Consider the following 21622-nt stretch of genomic DNA (forward strand, 5'->3'; position numbering starts at 1 on the left):
CTAGCTAGCATTTATTGAACAGAATTTGCAGGAGACAGAGATACTAATGTGTCTGTATCTTTATGACATTATCTACGGGCAGGAGCTGTAATAGCGTATGTTACCAGACAAGTGGAAAAGAGCTGCCAACACTCTGCCCCGGAGCTGCTGTAAAACAGCAACTACCAATAAACCAGGGCATCATCAAATGCTGACCTCAGTCCTTTAAATATACATCGTACAGTATGAGCACTATCATAATTTTGATCCAATTTTTTTCAGAATGGTTGTGTTAAAACAACACTACATTTGACAACAGATCAAAGAAATCTCTGGAATAGAATGAATTAATCGTGTCCCTGAAGAGAGAAATAATGCATGACCCAGTGAACTTCTCAGTCTTTATCTTCCTGATTGTCGACTCCAAAAATTTCAAATGTTGACCATTTTAATTATTTTAGTAATTCCAGTTGTCCACTTCGGTAGTCTACTAAGCATAATTATGTTAACTACATAAAAGGAAAGCTGTTATTAACTGGTCCATGCTTTTATGGACTGCTCTGGCTGCATACTGATTCATTAATCATCAATTAATTCCTCCTCATTGTTTTGTTACATCATTTTATATGTATTTATTTTCCATCAGCTATTTGCAGCTTCGGTAGGCCATCCTATGCTATGTGATTTATAATCATGTGAGTTGTTCTGGACTCAAATAAAGTAGTCCAGCAATGCAACTGCATTACAAAACTGAAATCCTCTAACTCTGTAGCCATCCATGCTTTTCTCTTAAAAATCATGATCAAGTCTCCTTGGTAGGAGAAGAGCGAGCAGGTAAATTTAGAACTTCACTTTCATGTTATGCTAGCATGGCACACTGCACAAACCTTGCTTTCTCCTACGGAATGTATTCAGGGCTTTGGAGTTCCTTCTGGACAGACTTACAAAAAGTAACTGTGCTGCAGTAAAATTGTCCTCGTTCTCATTGAGATACATTGAGACACCATTCCATACGTCACTTTTAGGTCACCACTGAGATCAATATGTGTTTCCTAATTTTATGCAGCTTGATGTCACTGTTAGATTAATGATACACAATAGGCAAGGTCAGCCGTGGTCAATATTTACTTGGTTTTTTCCTCTTTAAATTCAGGGATAAAGCAGACACCCTACCCTAAACAACCTGACACTGCCATGAGAAAACAAAATTGAAGTGTTTAATTGGCAATTTCTTGTATTGCACCCTTGGCACAAATGCCTCTTTGTGTTTAATGATGACTAATGCTATGTTCTTTGGAAATTAGTTTAACAGAAAATTCTCACTTCCTTAATTTTATAAAAGCCCCCCAAAACTGAAATTACTTGTCGTTCTGTAATTTGTTTCCTTTTTATTCCTGCTTTGCCTCACTCCAATTTTTCTTGGGGAATATTAGAAAAATGGGAAAAGAAGATGTGTAGGGAGGAACACCCACACCTTGGAAACATCTTTACATATAAAAAAAAAAAATAATAATTCAGGCATATAGTGGAAAAATAAGAGGCTGGGTTTCGTATATTTTTAAATGAAAAATACACGTTAAATGTATTCATTCTTTTTCACATATTACTTCTGCACAGCATTTAATAAAAAAAATAATTAACAATGACACCCACACAAAACATTGGTTCACTTTCACCTTCAGTGCTTAACTACCATGTTGCAGTAATATTTCGTTAAATATTTTAATGACCTTATTTCCTTTCACTATTTTTCACTTTTTTAGTTTTCCTGGCTTCTGCCATAAGAAACTAGCAACACTACAAAGGTATTAAGGACTGTTTTTTGAAGCTTTTCTTTAAGCAATAAATTATAAGTTACTTTATAAGTTGTCTATAATAAGGAGATTTGTGACCTTATTTCCCTCAGTCCAATCTGAAGATAATTTCCATAAGCTCCTCAAGTATACTTTGAGTTACCCCTTACTGAATTAAACATTAATATTTTTTTCTTATATTCTTAACTTACTCTTTTTTTGTTTAATTTTTATATAAGAAGCAACCCATTTCTACTAACGAAAAAGCATACATGACACACATCACAATTTTAAATTATTTTTTTTTCCTGAAGCCTCACATTTTTCAGGATCCATGGTTGCTTTCAAGGACAGTCAATGATTTTTAAGAACTTTCAATTTAAAATACTTTTAAGGAATGTCACTTAATGCTATTCTAATTAATTTTATATTCTCATTAGAAGTCTAAAGTAGTTCATGAATATTTATTTTGTGTTTATGTCAGAAACCAGATCCTCAGTTGTAGATCAGGTTGCTTTTATCTGGAGTGAAAAGGTTTTGTTGATTTAAACCAAGTTGAAAGATCTAGCCCTCATATTTTAACATTTCTGTTTAACAGAAAAAAAAAAAATTATAGCATTTATATTATATGAATGGAGTGTTCACAAAATGAATATACTCCCTAGATTGACAGACTGGATTGATTTTAGGGAAGATTCAAAACAAGATGACTGCACAATGTAAAACCAGCAACAAATCAGAACAGTTGTCCCTCTTTTTCTCAAGTGGGACTCTCCATAACACCAAGGGCAGATGCTTTACTGTTTAGAAAAATCCTTTCTGACATATGAATATTATAGGCTTATCACACAGTCCAAAGCTCTCTGTTTTAAGCAAGAGAAGCGTGTGTAGCTCATTCATTTCCATATGCCACATAAACCCCTCTCCTACTGGGTAAATTAGGAGTTCCTAAAATTGCTGTATTATTGATGGCAGAATAATAATTTAGAGTCATTTACATAACTCATATAACAGGGCTCTATCTTGTAAATTATGTGTCACTGAAATGCCTAGCTCCGAAGCTGCAGCCAGGGAAGCCCGTCAGTTACGACTGTGAATCTTGGCTCCCTTGACACCAAGGATGCTGTTCCTTCTCTCAAATTGCCTTTTAATTGGTGGGTAATGTTCGAGTATGCATAATGCTTGAATTTCAGCGCAAAAGAAATCGTAGTCATCTATTTGCTACCACTGCAAGTTTTCATTAAGGGCTCCATAATATGTCTATCCCTCTTTTTAAACTCACAACATATACACACACATGCTTAATCTTTTCCAGGAAAGCAGGGCTTCATCTCCAATAACAGTTACTTGGGAAGACAAATTCCTTAACTCCGAACATCCCTCCTTCCTCCCCTCCCCAGCTTTTATCTCTGAGCGTAATATCATATGGCACGGAATATCCCTTTGGTCAGTTGGGGTCAGCTCTCCTGGCTGTGCCCCCTCACAAATCCTTGTGCACCCCAATCTACTCACTAATGGGTGTGAGAAATAGAAAAGGCCTTGAATCTGTGTAAGCACTGCCCAGGGATAATAAACCATGGTGTATCATCAACAAAATCAGTCACAAATCCAAAACAAAGCACCACACAAAAACAGTCATTCATACTAAACTGTTACTCGACTTAGTATGTTAATCACATATCTATGACACCAAACACAAATCTATTTGCTGCTTAATAAAAATCTATGCAATACTAGATGTTTTAATATGATTGAAAAATGTTATATGAGACAGTGCTACACAGAAGATGGTCCTGAATTTAACTAAATTTAATAGTCGTGACATGATGAAGGGAATTACACTGACAGTTCAGTTGCTTCAAGTTAATTATTGGCAAATTCCAAATTACTTGGAAAAATCTTCCAAGTAACAAGAGATGTCTCTTCCTACAGACCCATTGCTTGTATTTGCAGTTTAGGGTTTGTTGGGTCTTTTGATTTTGTTTTAAGTTTTGGGGGGTTTTTTGTTGGTGTTGTAGTGGTTGGTTTGGGTTTTGATTGGTTTTTTTTTTTGATGTCAAGTGAATTTTGTTTAAGAAGATCAGGAAAAGCCCTCAGCCATGTTGCTACCATGACCTAGAGAGGCTATTCACGACCTGTTTGTTGGCAGACCCAGCAAGGATGGGAAATCTTGGATCAGGTCTTCTCACATCTATGCTACACAAATGAGGTCTAGCTGAGGGACTAGTGAGGTACTATGAGTACCACTAGCAACCTGGATGACAAGCCCATGATAAACAGATTTCTCAATTATACTGCCATCTTTGTCAAGTACTTGGGACAAGTGCAGGAGAACACCACCAGTGAGGTAGGCTGTTGGTCAGAACAAAACATCCATGGGGATGTATGCTCCCAGGAGCCAGGGATCCCATCTCTCTAGCACATCTCTGGCTAAGGATTCGGTCCAGACTTTCACTGCACAGTAAAAGGGGAGTGAGAAGACTGCACCCACCAAAGCTAAATACTGTGAGAAGGTGTAGGTAAACAGTGTCTCCCACTCATTTGCAGGACTGCTCTTGCTCCACGTCCCAGCAGACATGGCTTCCCACAGGAGACCAAGGAAGACATAATTTCAGCTGTTACTTGCACCTTGCTGATTGTACAGATTATTTTCTAAACTGTTAATATATCCCACTAATATATTACTTCTGTTCTGGTATGTGCCTTGCTTCTTCTCAAGGAGATCTGTAGTCCGTGGAATATTTACTCGTCAATGTAAGGAAGGATTTACTGAAATAAATATCAGTTAGTTCTTTCATCCCCATACAGCTTGTCTGCTTAACGCAGCTAATACAGAACACTGGAATACATTGACTTAATTTGCACTTGACAAAATACAAATATATATGATTATGTTTGACTGTATTATGTTGCTAATCAGTGTATTCAAGATGGCTGCATGCATATTATAATAAACTCCCATTTATTATGTATGTGCATGAACTGTATTAAGTCAATACATTGCCTAATTGTGTAGGCAGGAACTAATCTTCCCTGTTATTACACATGTTGCTATAGTTTACTATGATAGAAATAGCTTTTACTTTGAATCTTTCTGTAATATGATAGATTAACAAAGCACTACAATCCCATGAAAGACATCAATGCATAGGGATTAATTTGCTAAACCAATATTTTTCTTATTAGAAAAACGCTATATTAACATTTAAATGCCTCGTTTCATCTGAGTATCAGAATGCTGTTGTAGTCACTCATTTTTTCGGCGTGTCAAATCTGTACTCTTAGCAAATATCAATTCATTTTTAACAAAACCCTAACTGCAGCAATTAGTGTTCTAAAGATAAGAACATTACATTCCTCAGGAGAAGCTGAGGCATATTATGTTAATTTGTTTGTCTGCTTCTATATAGGGACACTTGCCTTTAATTAAGTAGATAAGACAAGTTTTAATGAACACTTTCTAAAATACGAAAGTTACGATTTAGTTTGAATATGAGAAAATTTGATGCTCAGAGCATCTTCAGCAGTGCTTAGTTCAGAAGCTGTATTAACTTTTCATTTTAAGTGACAATCTTTATACAATCTGCTTATTTACCCTGAAACATTAGTCCATGAGAGGAATTTAATCCCTTTTCAGAAAGTAAATGTAAGCTCCACATGTCAGCCAAGTCTCAAGCCTGTAAAGCATGGATGTACATAAATATTGAGTTGGCTTTTGAAAGCAGGAAGAACAAACCCCATGTTTTATGCAGGGAAAAGAAAGTATAGTTAGGGTACTGTCATTTCTGCCCTAAAAATAACTCTTGATCCTCAGCACAACTAGTTAGCTTGAATGCAGCACTAAACTAATTTCTGTTCCAGAGTGATTTAATTAGTGCTACTAACAATCACATGTCATATTCTGTGACATTTTGCACTGCATGGTATGGACAAGTCCTCTGCTGCCAAACTAACACCAAAAAAACAACCCCACCCCAAATGCTGAGAGAGCAAGAAAGAAATAGGGTGAATCTGGAGCCCCCAACACAAGAAGGACATGGACCTATGGGAGCAAGTCCTGAGGAGACCACGAAGACAATCAGAGGGCTGGAGCACCACGCCTGTGAAGACAGGCTGAGAGAGCTGGGATTGTTCAGCCTGGAGAAGAGAGGGCTCCGGGGAGATCTTATGGCCCCTTCCAGCATCCAAAGGAGAGATGGGGAGGGACTCTTTATCAGGGATAGGACGAGGGGTAACGGTTTTAGACTAAAATAGAGGAGATTTAGATTAGATATTAGGAAGAAATTCTTTCCTGTGAGGGTGGTGAGGCACTGGAACAGGTTGCCGAGACAAATTCCGGATGCCCCATGCCTGGAGGTGTTCAAGGCCAGGTTGGACGGGGCTTGGAACAACCTGGTCTGGTGGGAGGTGTCCCTAGACAGAATGCCTGAGCACAGGCATTCAAGTTCAGACAGCAAAAAAGCCAGTAACCCAGACATTGAGATGAAACAAATGGTGCCTATGATGCAGAGAACACAAGCAAGATGGAAGGAAAGTACAATAACGGGCAGGATTTGAGCCGTAAGTCCCAATCCTGCAAATGCCTCAGGAAGAAAGAGTAGCAACACACAACATTATTTAGATGGCAGAGGCCACCGATCAAGAGAAAAACACTTATGGTATGGCTCAAGTAAATCTAATGAGGGAAAGTACATGAACTTCAAGAAAAAAAAACACACCTTAATATGTCACAAGGGTAACAACAAACTTCATTCCAGCTGGATTCCAGCAGCACAGATGAAGTGCAACAGAAGGCAGGTAGTAAAACAAGCCCTCATTATCTCTGGCAAAAGCAGTTGGAAGATTGTCAAAACCCCCACATTATTAAAGGAAAAATATTCTAAAAAATCCAAGAGATGTCAATGCTTGCTGTTTACTATGGCATACCGCAGTGTCATCTGTTGTTATGCCATTGGAAAGTAAAACCTAGAAATTGAGTGTCACACACCAGCTTCATTTTGATGTGACAAAAGAGCGAACACAGACACTATTAGCTTTGTCTAGTGTTCTCATTGACTTCAAAGGCAATTTTAAATCCATAGAGATCCACATGTATAGGCCACGGAACTATTAAAATGCAGAGTTTCGTGACTTCTGCTAGATTTACCAGAGGGAAAACCAGCAAACCTACAAAGCAGCAAGAGCTCCATGCTCTTTATTCCATTAAAAATACATAGGCAGACTCATTAAATAAAAATATTCTAACATTATGCAAATCCAAAACTACTGAAACAAAAAGAAATCACAACCTGCTACCAGTAACTGCAGACGTGTCAGCAACTTGAACCTGCCCACTGTTTTGTGATCAAGAATGAGGTTGTGCACGTTGAATGACAGGTTCTTCCTAGAAGTTATTAGCTGTTGCAAATGTTGCAGGCACCATCGAGAATATATCGTAAGGGACAGCAGGACAGAAAAGAACCCCAAACTATTGCTGATTGACATGCTATCTAATTTTTGTATTTCACATGGGTCTGTCAACCCTTGAATTAGCCCAGCTGCCTAAACTGAAATTGTGGGCTCTGCCACAGTCTCAACAAACCAGTGAACAAAGTGGGGAGTCACGGGAGGAGATGAGTTTCTACCAAGATAGTGATGTGGAAAAAATCAATTTCCCTGAAAGGCACTGAGGAAAATATAGCAAGTTTGTGCTGTAGCATCCTGAGAGAAAGACACTTCACATCTGAAGACAGAGAAAGGCCTGAGACAAACCAAGGTTTATGTCTTTTGGCAGGTCTGATTACTTCAGGAATGGAAGGCGTGGAATACCTCAGAGATGCCATTTCTTTCTGACACTTCATAAATAACCCAAGTACATTACTCAGCCCAGCAGTGGCTCACGTTTTCAGGATTATTTTACCGGCAGGATGGCTGGTAAAGCTGTTTGGGAAGGTGCTCTGAATCTCGTGGGGCTGCAAGGTATCTCCTGCCTTGCTGAATTCAGTGCTCATACACAGCCTACCTTAAAGCCTTCCATTCATAAAAGGACCAGCAGATACTTATCATATTTAATATTAGATACCTAACTGGAATAGTAGGAGAAGGCAACCAAATTTGGCTCATAGGCCATTATCCATTCCAGTATGCAAGAGGGGACAAACGGAGGCAACCTTCCCTGTCTCATGCCACCTTATGGGACATTCTGACCATACTCAAGCAGGGCAAACTGTTGTTTCTTTTAAGACAAAGAAAGACAATAGCAAATATTTTGGTTTAAATATTTGAGCCTAAATACATTTGCTTTCACACCCAGCTTACATATTGAATTACCGTAGAAATGTTTTTCAGTTTAGTCAACAGGTTTATGAAAAAAAAAAAATTAAAAACTTATTCAGAGACTTGCATGATGGAAATTTTTGCAAAACTGGAAATTACAGATACATTTCTCTATTCAAAGCAATGAATTTGCAACCTATAATGTGAAAGATGAAACACGTATATAAAGACCTGCAAGTGCAGCTTGTCTGGTATATCAGTCAAAATACACCATCTCAAAATAGAGAGCTAGAATTAAAGAGAATTGCTGTTGTAGAATGTATTACCCTTGTTTAACTTTTCTCCCCCAAATTTGAATACAGCTTACAAAACAGGCATTAACAATTGCATAGAAGAATTCTGTTTCATAGATAACTGCTACCAGCTGGACTCAAATGAAAGGATTTTTGCTGTATTCAAAATACAGGCAACTACAAATGCATTTTCTGTTTCCTTGTACAAAATAATCACAAAGTAATGAAGTATTCTTAGATTTCAATTAGTTAACTTACTGTGTAAAAATAATTTGGCTCCATCTACTAAACATCCCCAATCTGCTCTTTGAACAACACAGAGAAAGGCCTGAGACAAACCAAGGTTTATGTCTTTTGGCAGGTCTGATTACTTCAGGAATGGAAGGCGTGGAATACCTCAGAGATGCCATTTCTTTCTGACACTTCATAAATAACCCAAGTACATTACTCAGCCCAGCAGTGGCTCACGTTTTCAGGATTATTTTACCGGCAGGATGGCTGGTAAAGCTGTTTGGGAAGGTGCTCTGAATCTCGTGGGGCTGCAAGGTATCTCCTGCCTTGCTGAATTCAGTGCTCATACACAGCCTACCTTAAAGCCTTCCATTCATAAAAGGACCAGCAGATACTTATCATATTTAATATTAGATACCTAACTGGAATAGTAGGAGAAGGCAACCAAATTTGGCTCATAGGCCATTATCCATTCCAGTATGCAAGAGGGGACAAACGGAGGCAACCTTCCCTGTCTCATGCCACCTTATGGGACATTCTGACCATACTCAAGCAGGGCAAACTGTTGTTTCTTTTAAGACAAAGAAAGACAATAGCAAATATTTTGGTTTAAATATTTGAGCCTAAATACATTTGCTTTCACACCCAGCTTACATATTGAATTACCGTAGAAATGTTTTTCAGTTTAGTCAACAGGTTTATGAAAAAAAAAAAATTAAAAACTTATTCAGAGACTTGCATGATGGAAATTTTTGCAAAACTGGAAATTACAGATACATTTCTCTATTCAAAGCAATGAATTTGCAACCTATAATGTGAAAGATGAAACACGTATATAAAGACCTGCAAGTGCAGCTTGTCTGGTATATCAGTCAAAATACACCATCTCAAAATAGAGAGCTAGAATTAAAGAGAATTGCTGTTGTAGAATGTATTACCCTTGTTTAACTTTTCTCCCCCAAATTTGAATACAGCTTACAAAACAGGCATTAACAATTGCATAGAAGAATTCTGTTTCATAGATAACTGCTACCAGCTGGACTCAAATGAAAGGATTTTTGCTGTATTCAAAATACAGGCAACTACAAATGCATTTTCTGTTTCCTTGTACAAAATAATCACAAAGTAATGAAGTATTCTTAGATTTCAATTAGTTAACTTACTGTGTAAAAATAATTTGGCTCCATCTACTAAACATCCCCAATCTGCTCTTTGAACAATATAGCAGTTGGAAGACTTTCAAGTTCTCTAAATTTACTTAGGTGTTTGATTTTGAGCAAAAATTGAAGTACAATAGCCTAGTGAAGCAAGTAGGTATTTTTTATCTTACACTCACACGTTATAATGGTGTTCATAAGTTCCCTAGGAGAAAATGAGACAGTCATCAGAATGTTTGAAGTTTATCTTCACAGTCTTTCTGCATCTCCAAAAATTAAAAAAGAAAGACTTTAATTTACATTTTAATTTGTTGTTTTGAAGTCAGTAGGACATTTTGAGTAAGCAAAGATGACCTCTCTCTTTTTTCCTGTATATTTTAACAGTGACAGAACTTACACTGTATGTTGCTCCAGTTACATAGTTGGGAGTCAATTTTAAAAACAATTTAATGTATTTTTTTCTTTTGAATGCTTTAAAAGACAATTAAATCATTTTTACTTTGAAAAATTCAATTATAAATTTTAAGTAGCCATAAATAACCAGATCTGTCAGAGGAGTTAAATGGAGTCTCGGGGGTACATCTAGAAACTCCATTAGTCCAGCCAAAGAACTTAACCCTGACCAGGTTCTTGCAGGGACTGGTACTTAAAAGGCAATCTTTAAAACAGACCAACAGAACACCTCTGTTTAAAAGGGACCTGTGAATCCATAGCTCTCTTCCCCATGTCTGCTGATGGGAGGAGAACACCTGAGACCTCACTCCTGTGAGAACTTGTGCACACAAAATATTGCACACAAAATGCTTCCTCAGCCCCAGTAATTTCCCTGAATAGGCGCAGAAACCCCTCTTAGACTTTTATTTCTATGTTTGGAAAATGGCATAATTTTGAGAGCACTTATATTACTCTTTTACATACTAAAACATTGGCCTTCATTTCTGAAAAAAAAATAAAAATAAAAAATCAACAGATAGAACTCCCCTTCTATCAGAAAGGGATGGTGCGATGAGCCAGCCGTAGCAGCAGCACATTTGCCCAGCCCAGCAGCTTCCATGCCCATCTGCTGAGGAAGAAGCCACAGCTGCTTCCCATGGAGTCACATTGCCACCACACAGCCGGTTTCGTGTCCCAACCAAAGCACCAGCTTGCTGCTGCTGGGACATCACACGCACCCAACAGCGTGATGCTCAGGAGATAAGTCAGTTCACGTTCCTAACCCAGCAAAATGCTACTGGTTTATTTTCTTGGCTCTCTTTTTTACCATGTTACTCTTGAATATGTATGATGAACTGAAGCACTTGGATAAACGTCATCAGCACTCGTAGGGTAAGCCAAGCTTTACAAACCTGGCGCTGTAAAGGAGTCATAAGGTTTTCATGTGGGCAGATCCAGTTGCTACAATCCATTTGCATTTCCAAATGACTCCCAGCAAAGCCCTTTACTATAAACTCTGGAGATACTTAAGCAACCCTTGCAAAAAAAGGAAAACAAGTAAAATAATTGGTGAACAGGTAGAAAACCGAGAATAGGATAATTTTCTCAATGGAGAGTGATCTTCAGTGTCATTTCACAGTTTTCTGCATCAAGATCTCTGATGTTTAACATATCTGTAATACCATAGGAATGCACTGAATAGCAAGGTGGCAAAATTTGTTGATGGTAGAAAGTTATTCAGAGTAGAAAACATAAGAGTGGACTGCAAAGAATTCTAGAAAGATCTTATGACACTGAGCAGCTTTGTGTCAAAAGGCAGATAAAATTCAGTCTAGAATAATATATGGCACACACGGTAAAAAGCAATCCTAACTTCAGAAAGAAAATAATGGTCTTTGAGCTGACCTTTACCAGAAAAGCAATCTTGGGATTATGATAGATAACTCCAGGAAGCATCAGCACAGAGCTCAACAGCAGTCAAAGAGCAAATAAAGTCTTAGGAACTACAAGGAAAGAAAAGAGAACAAAAGAGAGAACTTTTGACCACTGAATAATATGGTTTGGCTCTCCCATCTCAAAAATGACAGAGCAGATGTACAAAAGGTTCAGAGAAGAGCAACAAGGATGATCGTAGATTAGGAACACTGTGTCCAAAGAATGATTAAGGTTAAGAGTTTTCAGCCTGGAAAATAGGTAAGCAAAAGGAGGTAAGACAGACCTGGATGAAGACATAAGCGTCAGAGAGAGGACAGCAGACCAACTATTCACTGTCTCCTCCAGTAGGAAGAGCAGAGGGTATTACCTGGTGTCTACCAGGTGGCAGGTTGAAAGCGAACAGAAGGATCACACAGTACATAGCTGAATGGTGGTTCCTCTCCACAGGGTGCTGAGTGATAAAAGCTTACCAGCATTCAAGGAAGAACTGGATGAGTCTTCCCTAACAACTTCTCTGCTGAAAAATCCATTGAGGGTTATCACATACCTAGATGCCCCTTCTGGCTTAGAAAACCCTTGGACTTACAAACTGAGGGGGATGTTTTGGGAGGGGTATGTCTGCTTTGTTTTTCCTTCCCTGAGCATTCACTTTTGCGTGTCAGAGGCAGATCCTGGGCTAGAGGGTCCAGCCCTGTATGGCATTTTCACATGATAAAAATAAGGTTGGTCAGACAAGTGCCACAGCTACTATGAGATAAGTAGCAGAAACAAATGCCTGAGACGGAATTATATAGGAAGAAGGAAAAGAGGCCTTATCCATTCTGGTGAGCTTTTAGAAGAGATCAAACTATAACATGCAACCACACTTCAGGTGTTTAACTGGAAGACTACTAACCTTAAAACAGCTTTCTTCTTCATGGTGCTAAACTTCACACTGGGTGATTCAAAACACCTAAACAGCATGCATAACCTCCAGATTTTTCAAGTTACCTCCTTGTTTGGCCAAGAGCAATGTACCAGATTGAATCTCCACCACTCATTTTCTCAGCTCACAAACCATGTTCTTCACACAGTGTAGCTCCACTTAGAAATACTTTGGTGTTGTTGCACCAGGGGTCCCCACAAGTCCTCAGGCTTCAGCTAAATTACGTTCTCACTCAAATCATGTTGACAAAGCTCTCGGGAACTTTCAGCAGAATTGTGCTACACCCGCACAAGATACAGTGCCAACATATTTAGAAGAATGCTGTCAGGTGGGATTAAAAAAATTAAGATAATTTTACTAGTTTTAGCCCTGTAATCTTAAATTAGTTTCTACTGCAAGCACAGTAGCTGCTGTCCACACATCTGAGCAACAAATGCCACCCACAAGCTAGCTATAATACCAGGAATTATTTTATAATAAATATATTTCATCTGCCGCTTCTATGCTTACACTTTCTAATCGCTTTTCCAAAACATGGGACAATAAGGTGCACTGTAGGGTCTATCAGGGGCAGAGGAGAGTATCTGCTATATTTCCACAATTTCTTGGCATTTAAGAAGCTTTAGGAAATTTTATTGCAAATTAGATACATAATGATTGCTACAGTCATTACTGAAATGTCCGGGAACAAGCATTTCTACTGGGGTAAAGGGCAAAAGCCTTTTAGCAATGCACAACACAACAGTTTAAGAGAAAAATGAGGAATATCTTTTCTAACAGAAACCAGTGAGGAATTTTAAAATAGGTAGAATGTAATTATCCGAGTGAAATTAAGCCATGACATTGTAGCTCTCACCTCTACTCTTGAAAAAAGTGCCATGGGATCTGTTAAATGACTGCATGCGGTCAGGACCTCAGTTTTATATCTCATTCAGAAGCATGGCGGGAAGGGATGTCAACTCAGCATTTAAAAATCCCATTTGTTTTACATGCAGCTTGGGAATATTTTTAAGCCTTCACTTTTTATTGATTTGTTCTTAATACTCAGGGAGAAAGAAAGAGTGTTTCCACAAGAAGGACTGCAGGTACAGAGTAGATAAATGGTCTCTCTGCGCAAGAAAAATAACACTGGCAAGAAGAATGCAGAGATCCCAAAATACTTGTGTGCTAAAAATATGTACAAAATACTCAGGGAATAAAAAAACCTGAAACTGGAAACTTTGGTGAATACTCATTCATTAGGATATATTTGTTCATATTTTATGTAAATATATCCAGAATATAAATGGAAAGGATTTTCACTAGGGGAAAATAAAACTGGAATTTCTTTAGCCAGAGTTATGAGTTCCAAATAAAACAATTTTTAACACAGCAACTCAAATATGCCATATGTAGGGCATACATATATGTATGTATTACTATATGTGTATGTATCACTAAAACTAAAATTAAAAAATGGTGAGTCTCTTTTCCACAGAATAAGCTTCATCACAGTGATCCTGCCCTTATGGCCTTCCACTTCAGGTTTTACCTATATTCTATCTGAAAGAATCTCGTGTTCCTGTAATACAAAGGATGGAAAACCAAGTACTCGGAGCATGGAACAGTGTAGAGCAAAGCTGAAATCTCCACATTAACTCTGCTCACTTCTGCTGGATTCTTAAAACATGATTTCCAGCAGCAGCACGAATAGCCATAAATGAACACAACGTACAGCACACAGAAGCTGGAACGCTTTCACAAGTTACATACCATACTTTGCAGTATGGCACATGCAGCCTTCGCCTTGATCTTTACAGTGAGTCTAAGCTTGCTCTCCTGAAGCACTAATCACTTCCAAGACCTGAAATTTGATGTTTCCTCAACTCTCACCTGACTCTGACTGTCCAGCCCCACAGATAAGATGGGTCACTCACATCATACTCTGATGGGGGTGAGGTAGAAGGCACGCCCGGCCATTTCTCTGAAGGGACAAATCTTAAATTTAAGGAACTTGCTCAAATTCTTCCCTGATCTCAGCTCCGCTGCCTCACCGGTACTCCAACAGATTGCTGGTACAGAGTGGCAGCAAGTTTAGGCTCAGGCTGGATTCTGCACTGCCTAGATGCAATCGCATCTAATAGCAATATAAATAAATTCTACAGAGACATGGGTCCAAGTGATTTGACACAAAATCCCAGAGGAATCACTGGATTGACACAAGAAAGCAAGGGTTCACAGCTTTACTGGAAGGAAGTCACCTGGGAAGGGCTTAATCAGAGAAGCCAGCATATCGAGCATCTTCTCTCTTCAAACCCAGCACTCAACAAGGAATACAGCAAAAGCTGTGGATAAAAGGAGCTTTTTCACAGGCTTCAGCAGGAACAAAGACGATGTCTGTATGAATTATTAAGATGAAGGCAGCCCTGATTATCAATATGGCTATTACTAGCCCAAAGACATCTTCAGGCACTCTGTGGAACATCCCTATGTGTCCATGCAGCACCTTCCCATGCATGACCCCATCCCTCCTACATACACCCTGCACCAGCAGTGCACAGGGTCTTCACTCTAAAGAGCAAAATAAGCCTTGGCCTCACAGATGAAAGCAAACCTGCCAATGTATGGTGCTCAGTTAACACCGACTTCCCATCCTTACACGATTTCAAACCACATCACAACCTGTTCATAATCCAACAGCTGCCTGCTGCTTGTGATACACACAGTGCTAATGTTCAGAGAAGCAATCTGGCCGACACTTTTCAATTAACACTTATCGTTAAAAACATGCTATATAATACAGTTTGCTATGAATTAGAGTTGAATTTTAATTCATATTTTTTGTATTCTGTAAGTGCATGAGGGGTTCTTGAAAATATTGAAAACTTTAAAGTTTGAAATGAAGAGTTAGTTTCTGAGTAGAAATTAAACCTCAAAAGAAAAGCTAGAAAGATGACACTTTTGCACCTCCTGTACAATTGAAAACAAAGTGTTAGAATACAGTTCTAGAAAATTCCATATATCCAACAGTTGTTTCCTAGACTGTTTCTACTTTCTCAGAGCTTCATTTTGTTGAACTCTTCTATAAAAAAAAATTGAAAGCATCCATCTGAGGTGCATATACACAATATACATTTACAAATCAGGATCTAGAATATAAATGAATGTTTTTATCTTACCCGTTTCAACCATCATATAACAAAATCTGTAAGTATGGATATTCTAATTCACAGCATCTAAGATCAGTGGTCAAAAAGCAGACCAAAGCGCTCTCCCAGCTCCATCACCTCAAGCCTATTGGGTATAATAAGCTTGTAAGTGGAAAATATGGATTTAGAAGTCCTCCTTGTTCTTAAAAGTTTGAACTGACTAAAACCGATCACAGCAGCTTTCTAAACTTTTGCTGAAGAGGCAAGATCACGAAAGTGAAACACAGCAATGGTCTCCATTAATCTTCCACACTACTCCATGCTTTCTCTTTTGCTTCTGCTTCACTAATCCTTCCGTTCCCAGAGGTGATGGCTCAGCCAGGTTTGCTTTCTTTTTCAAAAACTGTTCCCCTTCTGACTAACCAAGCATCAGACACTTATTCCAATCTCTATACAGCATGCACAGGAAATTTCCTCCCATTCTCAGCAGAAATAGCTGCATAGACATAATAATTACGCTTACATCAGCATTGCAGCTCAGATCAGAAGCTCACATGGCAGCAAATCTCTGATTTTACTTCCTTTGCTGTGGTTTTCCCTCTCCATAGCTGAGGTTTGATTCCTTTTGGATGTAACTGAATTGGAAGATGCACATCTAGCACACCCCAGGTCCTCACAGGCCTCCTTTGAAAAGGACTAGAGCAGGGAAAACCAAAAACCTTCTGCAATGCAGGGGCGAGGCATCAGCAGGATCCTTGTGGTCCTGCCTGCTTGCTGACATGTACACAGCCAACATGACTCACACCTATAGGGAGCATAGGAAAAGCCTGGGATTTGCCATGTCCTTGCTCCTGTATGCATCCCGTCTCTTGTGGGAGCCTGCTTTTACTGTACTTTGGTTCTCCATGTATTAGTTGAAAAACTGTTTACTCTCTGACTAACCAAGCATCCAGCCCTTATTTCTACCTTTATACCAGCATGAACAGTATTTAGCTCCTAAACACTTCGAGTCATTCTTTTCCTAAAGTAACGTCCAGGCAGATAACACGTGAGTGGTCTTTCAAATTTCATTTCTGCCTTTAACTCTGATAGATGTCAATTTTTACTGTCTGATATTGTAATGAAAGTCACCTGTAAATAGTTTACTCTAAGTTCACAAAATGAATATATTTTTAGTTTCTTTTCAGCCTATACTCTCCTTATTAACTCGCAGCATGTTCGTATGATGAAAAAAATACATTTGAAAAGAAATCACACCCTTCTAAATCTGGAATAAGAGTGGCAAACTCATGCAGTGATTATTGCTATGGAACAACACTCTTTGCAAGAAATAAAGCCTGAGAGTCTGTGTTTGTATATATGCACGTATTTAGCACAGTAATTTTTTGAACAGAATAACAGTCTCTCCAGAAAATCTTCCAGCATTGTCTTCTGAGAGCTAGCTACCCTGCTAAAAAATAAAAAAAAGAATTTAAAATTCTCTCTCAGTGTTCTTCCTGTCCTTACGTTTTTGTATTTCCTTTTCCAGCAAGTGATAGATTGGAATTATGAATCTAAAGGTACAGTATTTGACATTTAGTACAACTGACGAATTAAAAAAGAAGGTTTCTAAAACAAATCTCTTTGGATAAATCAAGTCTACCCTTTCCTTGTAAAGAAAATGAATAACCAAATATCTTCTCTATCCTCAAAAAAATGATTTTGCCTGTTTTTATAGCAAAGACTTAGACCTACAAAGTGCTTATCCTTCTTCAAGTCCCTTTTGTATTACAGCTGTAGCAATGCATGTCAGATCTATTCTATGTGATCTAAATATCCAGAGTGGGAGATCTGAAGTCAAGGTAACACTGTCCAAACTCTGGTTTTTGACGATGGTAGGACAAGCAGAAAATCCGTCTCTATTTTCAGTCTGAACACCTTTAGTTTGCACTAGATATGAGAATCTAATTGTACGTTCACAGGATTGAAAAATGGAATCAGATGGTCTTTCTTGCTGTCTGAAGAGGAGGTGACATTATATTACTTAAAAAAGACAGATCCTGAGGTCTAACTGACATTATTAGGATCTTTTAAACTGCTACATGAAAGGTGCCAGATGGATTTTTAGTCTTTCACATTCCATTCTTGAACCACGTAAAGCAAAGATCATTGAAACCTTCATCAATGATTTCACTGTGCGTATAAAACCAAAACAATGTTTAAAAGAAACCTATTACTGTCTGTGCTCCACAATACAAAAAATACCCCTCCCAAAGATCAGTCCCAGGTTTTTTCTTTTCTGTCTCAGCTCAAAATTTCTAAAATTAGATAGGACAAGTGTTGCAGCTTTCAAGGAATGGGGTCTTTGTGGCACAGGGCCAGGGGTACCTTTAGCAAGCTGTTGGGCATGGTGCTGAGGGCAAGGAGGTGCTTGATGACAGAAGAGCAGCAGAGGTAGCACCTGGGAAGGGGGCAAGCCAGGCACGGCACAGGCTCATCCACCTCCCTGTGGCAGACTCTTCCCTTGTTGAATTACACCCAGCTTTCTCGCAAAAACAGCTTATTGGGTTTGGCAGAGGGTGGTTGTTTCGGTCCACCCACCCATGAAATACAGGAATGAGTAACTGCAGCGTGGACAACCAAAAATGCTGCATCCAGAGAATGAACAAGGACGTCACGGGTTATTTGATAGCATCCTGTTAGCAGTTGCTGTATATGTCCACCCTCCTTCCATGAAACTCCTCCATTCCCTCATTTCAGAAGCTGCCCAGCCACTTTGCCTTTGCTTTATCAACTCCAAGGAAGCTTGGAAGCCTTTTCCAAAGGAAGATACTCATGTCATGCATTTGATGTATGCTGCAGATATGTCTGTTTCAAACAGTTCCAGCTTTGGAGAGCTCAACACCCTCTTAATAAAAGTACCTGGACAGTTTTGTCCATCTAAAGATAATTACATTTCAGTACAAGGCATGTTTCCTCACATTTGCCTCACAAAATGCCACTTTATATTGTTGCCTGGCTACCCTCCACTGAATTCAGGCACAGCACTGCTTCTGCCCTTTAAATGTACTAATTACTTATTGCTGTAATTACAGCACACTAGTTTAAAGGTTTTATCATTACTTTGGACAGATTAACATGCTGTTGTAAGAGCACTTCAGAGCCTTTTGTTTCAAATTTCCATCATTAATCAGGCCAATGTTTCTGTGAAAACTCAATATTTATATTCCTGATAACAATGTGTGTACTTATGGGCATCTGTGTTCATAAAAGACATATAAAATACAGGTAAACCAGCAGTCACTGAGTACATAATACATCTTTCTTATGTATTGGAAGTATTATATACTTGATGAATCTCCTTTTTTCCTGTCATGGCATAAAGACAGAGTGGTGCAGGATTTGCAGAAGAGCCAGTCAAGGCATTGCTCATCCTGGTCAGACACCTGCCTTCACTTCCACCAAAGTAGATAGGACATTACCCAAGAGGGCTGGGTACCTTTGTGTGCTGTGGCCCAGCACAGAGTGAGATATGGAAAGCTCTGGACATTTGGCATAGGGGGTGCAGGTGGGACACCCCTTTGGCCCTCTGCCCAGCTCAGCCTGCCACTGCAGACTGCCAGCTCCTAATCATAAGCAGCAGCTGCACCAGCATCTTTCCACGCCAAGTACCCTTCTTAGAGGCAAAACCCATCATCCAACCTTGCTATGGCCCTATTCACTATGAGTTTTGTCTGCAGGCATGGTATGCTTGGTAACAGGGAAGGAAATCAGGAAGATAACTATTGGAGTTAAGCACTCTTCACTAATGGACTAAATATTATGTTCCACACATCTTATTGCATAAATATATTGCAACCTATCACGTTTGGCTTTTAGAACAACAACTTTCATGTTCTAGCTTTTAGGCAGATGAACAGCTCTGGAACACAAAGTCCTCAGTCAGGTCCCTTCTGCCTGGCAGCAAGCAGAGCAGCTGAGACAACATTTTTCTACCAGTCCTACAGAAGTTTTATTTATAATTTCCAGCAGTGTGAATTATAGGCAGACTACAGGTAATCCTTAATTAGCATTGTCTATCTAGAAGTCTCTTATCATTAGCAGATCAATCATAGTCAGGATTTTCAATTAAGAACAAAACTGTAGCTTGGCCTGCCTAAAGAGGAAAGAAAACTGAAATTTCTAAATCTCTGAGATGAGCAGGAATTAGCACAGCCTTTGCATTCAGGGATCTCCAAACTGATACACACAAGTTGACTACAACTGTAATAACCTCTCCATTGCATATAGCAAGAAGTGGGGTAATGGTCTTCTGTTAACCAGCCCCATAGTAAGGACTAAGACTGGTCTCCTGCAACATGTATTACAGCCTGAAGGGTACTGCAGAGAGCATGCTTCATCAGGAAGAATAAACAGAGCAAGAAGGATGAAATATTTGTACATTAGCTATCATTTTTACCAATTTGTGCAGTAGTCATTGGGTACCCATTAACAGTTACGTGCACTTAACCAAATCACATTACATATTTCTCCTGATTCAATAGATTATGGTTTAATAAAGCAATCACTTTGTGTTCACGAAGTCCAAGCTGACATAAAAACTCGACTTTTTTGTAAAAAAATGTAAAACTTTAAAGCAGCTTTAAAAAATGTAAATGAGGGTGTTTCTTACCTTAGGAGCACAAACGTTGGACTGCTTTATTCATAGCTGTACAACAAAGGGTCTAGTCCATGCTGGAGAAGTCCATCCTTCCATTCTTTTCAGAGGCCAGCTATCCAAATGCATCTGTTTTGGCCTTTCCATTCGAGCAAGACCCCATACCAGCAATATTATCTCCCCTATATAGTAAGAAAATAATGAGTGTGATTAGCTGTTGAAATATCCACTGATACCTTCTTCTCAGTGCTTTTACTCTCTACAAACACTCCTCAAAATGGCGTTCAGCTTTATGCTAGTACTTACCGATAAGAAAACCAGAACCAGGGCATACAGCAAAATATTAAAATATTTCTTTCTGTTACATCTTCCCAGCTTTATCTGGCTTCAATATATGGGCCAAATTCCCACCTATAGCAGCCCCTAACTCTGCAGATTCTGCTAGGGCCTTCTGTGAGTTATAAGCATATGGATAACTTTCTTTTTAGCCACCCCACAGAACTCCTGTTTTTGTTCAATTTCCAAGTGCTATCAGAAGCTGCTGAGCAGAACTGCCAGGCAAAATGGGTTCAGGGTCCATGCACCTTCTTATAGCTTCTTCTTCAACACTTCAATGGCCAGAACTCCTCCACAAAACCAGGGTTTTTTGCTTTGTAACAGAAATGAATGTCTCTCTTCCACTTAGGTTAGGCTCATCAATGAAATGAGTAGCTACATTTGACCTATTGACTTCCCTGAGGCAACGGCCTAAATCAAGATCACAAAACTGATAATTGCTTTATGCTGCAAAGGCCAAAATTTGGAAGAAATTTCCTGCAAAAAGGATTGATTTTATGTCTAAAACAACAATTGACATTTCATTTACTTAATTACTTTTCTCTTGTTCCTGACAGTCATGAAGTTTTAGTCACTATAAAATGCTTCTGATGCAACAGAGATATCTGAGCTCTCAGTTGCAGACACTGAAAACTCTTTAAAGACTACAGTCTAGTACAGTCATTGGTAGTGGCAGAAGTTATTTATACATAGCAAGGATAACAAACTGGTTGCATCAAGGTGATAAATTCCTAACATGAGCAGAATACTTGAAAAACAGAATCAACAGCTTCTACCTTAGCTATTCAGTCCACAAGAAAAATGCAGTAAATACAGTTACAAGAAAGTGAGATTTAGAGTTGCATATAATTTTTATAAGGGAAAAAAGCTAAAAATCCAGGCATAGAAAAAAATAATGATCAATACTTAAAATTAACAACCAAATTCAGCACATATAAAAGGGGAGTTTTGTCTAGAAAAAAATATTTCAACTGCCTTTTTTTTTATTATTATTTACACAGTGTATTTGTGAGGGCACTT

The sequence above is a fragment of the Calidris pugnax genome, unplaced genomic scaffold (genome assembly GCF_001431845.1).
Source record: "Calidris pugnax isolate Ruff unplaced genomic scaffold, ASM143184v1 scaffold183, whole genome shotgun sequence".
Taxonomy (NCBI): domain Eukaryota; kingdom Metazoa; phylum Chordata; class Aves; order Charadriiformes; family Scolopacidae; genus Calidris; species Calidris pugnax.